This window comes from Amblyomma americanum, chromosome 1, assembly GCF_052857255.1.
Source record: "Amblyomma americanum isolate KBUSLIRL-KWMA chromosome 1, ASM5285725v1, whole genome shotgun sequence".
NCBI lineage: Eukaryota > Metazoa > Arthropoda > Arachnida > Ixodida > Ixodidae > Amblyomma > Amblyomma americanum.
Window position 1 is genome coordinate 558835670 of NC_135497.1, and position 10382 is coordinate 558846051.

The window sequence follows — 10382 nt, forward strand, 5'->3', positions numbered from 1 at the left end:
ATTTACCAGTGAGAATGCGCGCCTCGAGTGTTTATGCACAGTTGGAGCGCAGCGGCACGGTGGATCGAGCGCCGGTACCCGCGGCTCGACACGCATCTCTCCCTGCAGTACGCCCGCTCGCGTAGCCCGCTCCAAATGCTGCTAGCCCTCCGCACCCAACAAGTAGATTGTTTTAGTTATTTAAGTCATGCGGGTCTGCCTCTCAGCTACAAAACCAAATATTTTCTCGACGGTGGCGATGACCAAGACGACAGTCAGGTTTCGTGAGATGTACCCGTGAGAAACCGTGGACAAACCGGAAACGGCTTTGGGGGGCTCTGATTGGCCAGTCGCGTGGGGGACTTCTCGGCGACGAGCGAAATTTTCTGTGGGGTGCAGATCCGAGCGACACGGCAAGCAACGCATGCATTTTGCTTCGCGCGACGGCGTCGCTCGTCGCTTGCCGCCGTCGCCTTCTGCGTCGCGTGAGTTTTCGCGTACGTGGAGTCCAGGTTTGAATCATCATACGATATTCACCTACGACCGCTAAATAATTTATAATCGATTTTTCTCTCTCGTGCTGTTTCAATTTCAACAGCCGAATGATGGCTGTGACGTCAGAGTGCGTTTGTGTTACTTGAGGCATGGAAAAACGTCAATATATTCGCTGCTTCATCCTTTTAATTTACTGGAGTGCTGAAGCCAGCCTTCCTCAAGAACCGGAATGACAACGAATGTGTAAGCAGCGATTATATGGACGTCATTCATGTCTCACGTGACCTGTAAGTACACTTTGACGTCACAGTGCTCATTCGGTTGTTGAAACCGAAACAGCACGAGAAAAAAATGCTGTTACAAATTATTTAGCGGTCGTAGCTAGGCGAATGCTAGGTTCTAATCCATGTATACTGATGACTGACGCATCATTACAAACAAGAAACCACAGACGCAAAATTTAGGTGCCTGTACTCATTTAAATACGGCTAGAGACTACAAATCGCATACGGTCCTTTTATATGCCACTACAAGCTCACGTCGGCGCCTGGGGACCATTCCAGCTCGCTATTGCGAAATTTCTGCGGATGAGATCTGGCACTCAGCTCGGCAGTGCAGCCTCTCGTACAGGCTGGTTCAGCCGGTTGATGCGGGCGTGACGAAGAGGTCTTCGAGTGAGGGTGCCTTTGGTCTTCTCGGTGAAACGCTCGTTCAGCTTGGCGGCCTGGTCGTCGCTGAGCGTGGCCTGCCATCGGCTGCGGCAGTGCAGGCAGTTGATGTAGCACTCGCCGTCGCGCAGGTACTCGGCGGCGGCAGGGCAGCGCCCCCCTCCGTGGCGGAGCAGTCGTAGGTGCACAGCAGGCGCAACTCCTTCAGGCGGCAGTCTTCGCGCACCAGGCGCCCTCCCGAGCCGTCCAGGAATTCGCCGAGGTCGGCCACCACCTGCCAGCGCAAGGGCTGGTGGCAACTATACATTCAACGCGGTGGCAGTGCGGCCGATCATGGCTTCAGGGAACACTGAGGAGAAATACAAATTTTCCTGCATCGACAGAATTACAGCTCCTAAACATAAAAAAAGTTATTGAAGCTCTTCTAAGGTAGAAAAGGGCAAGAATACAGCTCGATATCGCCGTGACAGGCTAATCTCGCAAGTACTAGCGCGATGACGAAGACACCGAAAAGCTACTGATTTCTCAGGCTGACAAATGTGCACGAAGGTGGTGCGTCCAAATATCGAAGTCAGTTTTGTTGCGCAATCGCTAAGTGCACTCTCATCACACAAGGAAGGCGAAGAAAAGAACAAAGCTGGAAGCCAAAAAAAAACCTATACTCGGCGGCGCCACAGGCGGCCTGTTCCGTTGCGGTATGTTTCGCTGCACCCGGCCAAGGGCAATGCGTGCCCGCGTGATAACGTTTTTGAGGCGCCTCAATTTACAAAGCACCAGAGTAAATCCAAGCGCCCCTCTAAAGTACTCCTCAGAGGAAGTTCATGCCTCGGCATGCACTTGCGACGCTTTTTTTTGTTGTTGGCTTCTACCGCAGTTTACCCTACGCTAGAGCAATACACGCTACTTCGTGCCTCACAGGCAAGGCGCGCGTATGCGCTGCACCGTCAGTTCTCCTTTTCATCGACAATTTAGCGCAGTAATAGCAACGATGCTGCAGAGAAAGGTCAGACAAAGCAGCCGTGCAGTGGCATTCTGGCTGGGGTGGTGCATCACAGAGTGGCGCCTGATGAGCCGCGGTGGACCACTTGGCTGAGTGCTAGGCCGTTAAGAAAAACAAGAGGCAGGGTATCTCCGCATGTGCAAGCGTGCTCTTTCTGCATTTTTGTCCTTGCGCGAGACCTCCTTGAGTGAGTCTTCTGGAATTCCCCGGAAGCTCCGCAAACTATCCCAATGCTCGGTCCCATCTATACAAGCGCGCAGCAGCCCTCACTGGAACGCGACTACAGTGGTTCTCAGAGTGCACAATAATGCCATCAAGAAAAATAACGCACGTCAGAAAGCCAACACTTCTATGATATGCGACTTGTCGGCTCGATTTCCGTTCCTGTGCCTTCGTCTCAATCATCACATTTTTCACAATGCGCCGTTAATATAAATATTAGGAGAGCGAGTTGACGGGCTAGTTGGTGTTGCATGGTGTAGGAACAGCGCTACACCGTCCCTGTGCTTCCATGTTTGACTTCTGTCCTGTTCTTAGCGCTGTTCCTACACCAATATAAATATGCCTGAAATGAGGTTCCTCTTTGTGGTCCTTGAGGTATAAAGTGATGAGCGCCCGTGTTAATATTCTCTTTCATCCGGTTGTTCGCGCTAAATAAGATGAATGTGATGTAAGAGCGCCAACTCGCCTGACAGTTAGCTCTTTTATTGTAGCTAGTTTAATAGGTTTCTGGTCACAACTGTTGAGCCGACTGCGTTATCAGGGAAATCGGGCAGTGTCAGGAAGCTTAGTTCGCGTCCAGCCGCATCTGATCGCGTCCAAATCGCGTCCAGCCGACTGCTACTGATCAAGACAGCACCTGGTATCGATGAACGATAGCTACAGCGAGGTTTTAAACGCTGCTTTCGCGAACTGTGCGTTCGCGCTTCAGAGAAGGGAGGGGAAAAAACCTGCGGCCACCTGATGTTCGCTTCGCGAACGCTGGGCTGCGTAATCAGCGCTACGAGGACTATAAGCAGAGAATTTCAAAATGCCTGTACGTAGGAGTATCTACTCATCAGTCGTGACGATGGCTGGGCGATGATAGCTGTCACACCGGTAGCTTCGCTTGCTGCCGACTCCTAGGCGCTCGGATGTTATTGATATCCAGCTAGCACTGTCGCCTCAGCCCTCAAAAGCATCGCACGCTTTGTGGGGCTCAGGTAGCTGAAGTGCAGGCCGCATTTTTTCGCAATAGCTTCGTTGTCGGGATTGGGAACGGGATCTATAACAAGACTGGTCAAGCGAAGCGACGGTTGATGTAAGACGCGTGCAACGTTCGGCCGGCGGTAGCTTTCATTTCGGCTGTTGCGAGAGCGCACCGCTAGTCCCAGGCAATCACGGACTCCGCGGTTTGGTGGCGTGATTTTTCGGACCTTCAACTTGGAGTCAAATCTCTTCGCTGCATATTTTGCTGGCGGGCAAGCGACAACGACGCCACGTTATGATCGGATTTTGGAAATTTTATCGAGTTGTAATCAGTGTCCCTTTCAATGAGCTAAACAAGACAGAACATTTCTGAGAGAGCACTGCGTGACTTTATCATCCAAGGAAATGCCATTCCTGAAGACCATACTGACGCGTTGTTTTTTTTTCTATTTTCTGGCCTCCTCCTCAATGGTATGAGCAGCCCTTCCACAATGTGAATGAAAAATCCGTCCGTTACTGGTGAAACAGCTAGTTAACTTTTGGGAATAGCTTCTTTTCCTCACAGGCATAAAACTCTACACAACCTTTTCGAAGTTGTTCTTGAGATTTTCCAGAAGGACGAAGAAGTAGTTGGGGCTACGATGGTGCTCCCACCAGGAGGTGACGTGGTCGAAGTAATCGTTGTTCTCCACTTGGCCGGCGACGAAGCGCTGGAAGTAGTCGTCGAAGGTGGCGTCCGCGAAGCGGTAGTCGGACGCCCTGGCCACCATCTGCTCGTACAGCGAGACGCAGCAGTCGCGGTAGTCGCGCACCACGTACACGTACTTGGCCGCCTGGCTCAGCCGCAACTTCTTCGCCGGCAGGTGAGTCTTCAGCCTGAGACATATGACGCGCTATGCCCAGATTTAGGAAATATCCGACTTATAATCATCATGTTATGTTTTCTTTAAGGAACGTATGCCTGATAGATTTACCGAGATTTTTTTGTGAGCCTTATTTGAAGCCACCGAAACATGCCGCTGAAACAGTCTTTCACATCACTTGCGAAGCGGTTTGCACTAGTCATACAATAAGTAACCATGTGCTGGCAAAGCTATATGACGGGTGAGGGCTACGAGAGAACTACCCCAGAGAACAACGTGTCTCGGAACGTACCGCAGATTATGTTTTGACAGCGGGGAAAGAGATCGCTGGCAGGCCAATTAGCAACTCTTGACAGGAAGATTGGAAAACGAAGTTTAACTCAGTACAAATTGTTTGAACAGAGCAATATTCGCCATGACCTCTGCGACAGTGTACCTGTATTATAACACTCTTGCCAACGGGAAATGACGTCTGGCAATATGGACTTGAATCCCGCTAGAGTAAACGATTTTTTTTTATTTTTGCAGCGAACTTGAGGGAGCATTAAATGGATTATGCGCCGTGAGAAAAAGCGCAAAGATGAAATTACACCGCTCCCTTGGGGAGTAATGGCTGAGAGCTTCGGTCCATACGTCCGTAGCCAATTAACGATCAAGAGACAATCGTATTGCTAAGCGCAACAACTTCTAATCACTTGGTTATGAGCTGTTGGGGAAAAGAACAGTTCCGTCAGCGGCGCCCACGCTGCTATATAGGCCATATTCAATGTGGCGCGCCCATGCACGCAACCGTGCCGTGCAACAGCATGGTGGTCGCATCGTATCGCGGCCATTACCCCCCGCCCCATGGCGTGGACTTTTGCCAGAGCCCTTCCGCACAGCTGTTAGAGAAGCGGGGTGCGCTTCTCCCTCCCTTTTTGCAGCCCTCAGTTTGAGCTCTTAATTTCGAACCTCGCAACAGCCTGGCGGGGTATAGACTTTACACGAGAGCGTCCATACCTGCGAGGCGGTGCAATGTCCTCTACCTTGCGGCCCAAGCCCTCCAGGAAGAGCACATCCCGAGAAAGCTGCGCCTGGTCGGCCGGCATCTTGCCGCTGTGTGTGAGCACGTAGAGGAGCACGCTGACCCAAGTGCCTCCCGAGCACGGGTAGCAGGCGACGAACACGTCTCCTGGGTAAGGGCGGTACATCATAGCGAACAGCACGTCGCTCACGTTCGAGTTCCACGGTTCCAGCACTCCCTGAACCTCGACGAAGAACGACTTGCTCCTTCTGGGAGGCGAAGAGGACGCGGACGCTGCAGAGTCGGTCATGTTCTCAGGCCCTGCGGCTTTGGATGCGGTCTGTACTTGCGTCTTCAGAAGGCTGCAGCCACCGCGAGTTGCATGTCTGCGACGCCCGCGTCCCTGCCGGCTGAAGCGGGGCTGCGTCTACTTCCTCTTCTGCTTCGAGTTAAACAAACGACGTCATAGTGCAACAATACGCAGACAGTTGCGGACTCCAATGCGTCCCCAACAAATCTTAGCTACTAATATTTAGGAGGAAAGGAGACTGACCCTCTTATAGTATTTGTGGAGGGGGGGGGGGCAATTTAAAATGGGCACTTGCGAAAACCTTAGGTCTATTAATAGAAGCCAAATGCAACAGCGCGGAAGTGAGTAGGTGAATGCAGGCAACAACAACTGAGCAAGTGGCGAGAATGATTATTAAGGCATCAAACCAACACAGCACCATATATGAAATGGAAGAAAAGTTAGAACAAGTTTGACGTCATAATACGCAAAATATGTAAAGAGAATTTGGTACCCCGGTCCACTCAGGAACAGAAAGATTACTACTTTTGGGTATTCACAATACTGTAGATAAACTTATTTAAGGCCATTCCATATCGCAGAGAATACGGCTATTAGAAAGCAGGACAGGAAGTGCCGTTCTCGATAGATTAGGGCTTCCATGCATTTGGTATACGGAGGACAGAGAGGACTTGGGAGACCAGCTTAAAAGCAAGGTCGATCGAGGTGCAGCCCATTCTGAGAAATCGTCATCATCTTCAGCCTTACTGCACCCACTGCAGGGCAAAGGCCTCTCTCATGTCTCTCCAATTAACCCTGTCATTTGCCAGCTGCGCCCACACTCTGCCTGCAAACTTAATCTCATCCGCCCACCTAACCTTCTTCGTCCTTTGCAACGCTTGCTTCCTCTTGGAATCGACTCCGTCAGCCTTAAGGACCAGCGGTTATCTTGCCTTCGCATTACATGCCGTGCGCAAGCCCATTTCTTCCTCTTGATTTCGACTAGGATGCCATTAGCCCGCGTTTGTTCCGTCACCCACTCTGCCCGCTTCCGGTCTCTTAACGTGACACCTATCATTATTCCGACAAATATGCACCCGAATTTCATAAGAAAAGAAGAAAGGCTGGGGCTAACGCCATCAGGAGAACATGGGGCGCGATGGAAGAGGCAAATTACGTGGACGCGGCACGACCGGTGAACGGGTTATCAACGATAGAGTGCACAGATATGCGCAAGGGAAATTTGTTAATCGGTCATCAATTCGATGCAAGAGAATCGCTCAGGCTGGGGAAGCAGCGATTGCTTTGGCTATGGTTTCCAGGAAGGACTCGTGTGTAATTACCGACTCCCAGGCTGCATGTGGTAACTATACCGAAGGAAGGATTGGTAAACACGCCAACAATACTAGAAACACAAACGCAAACAGAAACACGCAGACAGAATACTCAGAACTAAAGAGGATGCAGACTTTAAGTCCTTAGTCATTTGGACTCCAGGATACTGCGGATGTTGGAAACGAAGGTACTCACTCCGCTGCCAGCGCGCTATTACCCCGGTGGCCTCAACGTTCGCAGGAATATAATTATCGCGAACCGCTATTAAGCTATAATGATTTACTCTAGCATTTGAGATTAATGAGCTGAACCACACAAAAATCTAAACAGGGAGCAAGGGGTCATTTTATGGAAATGGCAATCGAATACTTATATAAATCCCGTCCAATTCAGCTATCTGTTTCCAGATTCGTACGATCCGCATTGTGCCTTCTGCGGTGAAGTGGCTGACTTATGCCATATATTATGGGCATGCCAGAAAAGCCTAGCAATACCAAGAATCAATAACCAAACAACTGAGGACTGGGAGGCGGTGCTTTCCAGCTCACATTCGGAAGACCAGTTTTCGCTGGTGAACCGGGCAAGAGCGGAGGCAAAAGCCAATGGGCTCCTGGAATGAGGGCCCACCCAACTATTCTATGCATTAAACATCTCTCTCTCTCTCTCTGCATCAACCGAGCACTGTTCCGCGTTCAGTTTTGGGCTAAAGACAATGTAGAGCCCGAGCCGCAATACATATTTTTGCTCTCGAGAGTGTGATGTCTTATTTATTCAAAAATGCCCTCAGTGTACTACTTAAGGGGGGGGGGGGACACTAAAATTAATACTAGCGGCAACCTAACACTTCAAAAAAGAAGAAAAAAACAAAATGTTCTACTTAATTTTGGGAATAAATTTTAAATTACAACGCAAACATTATCAAAATAAAATACAATGATGAAAACATGTATACCACTAAAAGTAAACAAATGCATCGAACAGAACTGCAGGTTGTATGTGGCGAAATTCAATCACTTGACCACTTTCTCTCCTGTCAGCGGTTTGCTTCTCTGCGAAGAACTTATCTGGAAATTTCCCTCGCTCATTTCGGGTTTCCTCTTTCTATTCCGGTTGTTCTCTCCTTTCGGACAAGCGCCAGTGGATATGTCCTGAAACCATCTTCATGACTGCATCAAACCACGTCTCCCTTAATTGCGTCAATGTGAATGGCATCCTGGCCTATTCCCTCTGTGGGTATGTGCCGCTCTACAACAACTACAATAACGACTGTGGGTTTAGTTCGATGTGATTCAATCCGCGGATTAGCTATTGCAATTTAGTTCTATAAGACTCGGTAGCGGTATCTGAACATTACTTTTGTTTTCTGCATGTTATTTTTTAGACCCACTTGCTCCGCCTGTCTAACTTATTTATCATTGATCATGCTATACAGTTCATCTCCTGAGTGACTTAGCCAGACAATGTCATCAGCGAATTGCAGATTACTTAGGTGTTATCCATTAACTCTTATCCCGAAATGTTCCCAATTCAGGCCTCGGAATACCTCCTGTAAGCAGGCGGTGAATAGCGCTGGCGAGATCGTGTCTCCTTGCCTTTCCTTATTGGAATTTTATCGCTGACTTTAAGAGAACTATGGTAGCTGTGCAGTCGTTATAGATGTCTTCCAGTATTTTAAAATGACTATTCTGCATCCTGTTTCTGTAGTGTTTGCATGACTGCTGAGGCTTTCACTGAGTCAAATGCTTTCTAGTAATCAATGAAGGCCATATTTAGGGGTCTGTTACATTCTGCGCATTTCTCCATTACTTGATTGATAGTGCGAATATGGTCTACAGTCGAGTATCCTTTACGAAGCCTGCCTCATAATTTGGTTGATTGAAATTTAAACTTGTCCGGACAGTGTTAACGATTACCTTAGTAAATACCTTGTAGGCAAAGGACAGTAAGCTGATTTGTCTGCAATTTTTCAAGTCCTTGACGTCTCCCTTCTTATGAATTAAGATAATGCTTGCGTTCTTCCAAGCTCCTGGTACGCTCGAGGTCATGAGTCATTGCGTATCGAGAGTGGCTACTTTCTTTAGCACAACCTCCCCTCCGTCCTTCAACAGATCTGCTGTTACCTGACCCTCACCAGCTGATTTTCCCCTTTGCATTGCTCCTGAGGCTTTCTTTACTTCCTCTTTCGTTACTGGCGGGTTGACGCATTGCTGTGAGCTACTGCCTCTCACATTAACGTTTTGATTACATTTGTAACTGTATAGATTTGTGTAGAACTCTTCGGCTACTGTAACTATCTTATCCCTATTGCTGATGACATTTCCCTCTTTCTCTCTTAACGCATACATATGGTTTTTACTTATGCCTAGTTTTCTGGTCACCGCTCTTAGCTACATCTGTTCTTTAGAGTATGCTTGATTATCTCCATATTAAACTTCCTTATATCGGCTACCTTGCGCTTATTTATTAACTTTGATAGCTCTGCCAGTTAGTCCTTTCTGCAGGGCTAGACGCTTTCATGTTTTGGCGTCTCTTAATAAAATGTTTCGGCTCCTGAGATAGCTAGCCGGCATCGTGTCGAACCATACTACCGCCTTCTTTCTACTGCGCTGTGACAGTGCGCGTTCTCGGAAAGCCACTATCTACGGCGACATCTTCCCTTTGTGGGAACCCGGATGTGCTTGAAAGCTGTTTGAGTCACACAGTCACTGACTGGACAACGCGTTCTCGGAAGAAACGCGGGAGGGAAAACCCGGGAAGGCTGCAGTGGCAGGCGCTGGGAGGAGGGCGGAGGAGACACTGCTTCCTGGAAGAAGAGATCCCCGAATTGGCGGGAAGAAAAACGAGGAAAAGCCAGGTAGTTGGGTGACGAGCAAGGCCCGTGGGGACATACATGGTTGGGAGTCGCTCCTCCAGTTGAAGGCTAACAAGCCTTCGGGCAGAAGAGAAGCCTGAGCGAACGAACCAGATCTACTCTTCAGCCCCTCCGTTCCTTGTGACTTGGACACCAACGCAGCGACATGTGAACTTGATCACCCCTGCCTCTGCATCATGCATTTGTTAACGTGTAATTCTTGAATATATTTGTTTTGTTTTAATTGAATATGGCGGTGTCTCTTTTTCTCTCCATCCCGTGTGGACCCGCGCAGTACGTGGGGTCGTCATACGTGGTTCCAGAAGTGGGGCCGCAAAAACACAGGTCCTTTGAATGTTGCGACATTCATCACTTCAAAATTTTAATCCAAGGGAAATCAGGGGACTGATCGTGGGACTTTGAACCACATGTGAGAGGGTTGAGACACCGAAAGGCAATAGCGGACAAAATAACTGTATCCGAAGGAGCTCCCACTCCTTAGCCATCGCTCGGAGCAAGCATATTGGTATTAGGAAGCGTAATTCTGTAATTTACGGGTGATAAGACGGGAGTTCCCATCAGCAATTTCTTTTCCATGCTAGAAGAAATTGGGAAAATGGTAGGATGGTCTGATGCGCAACTGTTGGGAATGGAAACGTGCAAGATGGCAGGAGCTGCTCATGATTTTGCATGGCGGGACGAAAAGGTTAA

General features: G+C 49.0%; 1 pseudogene across 1 annotated transcript; it reads right to left on the reverse strand.

Moving 5' to 3' along the window:
* Positions 1-945: 945 nt before the first annotated feature.
* On the reverse strand, positions 946-5639 carry LOC144108551 (sulfotransferase 1E1-like; annotated as a pseudogene). The gene is made up of 3 exons (XR_013309489.1): positions 5193-5639; positions 3915-4206; positions 946-1416 (listed from the first exon to the last, which is right to left on the reverse strand). The product of XR_013309489.1 is annotated as a sulfotransferase 1E1-like (transcript).
* Between the last annotated feature and the right edge of the window lie 4743 nt (positions 5640-10382).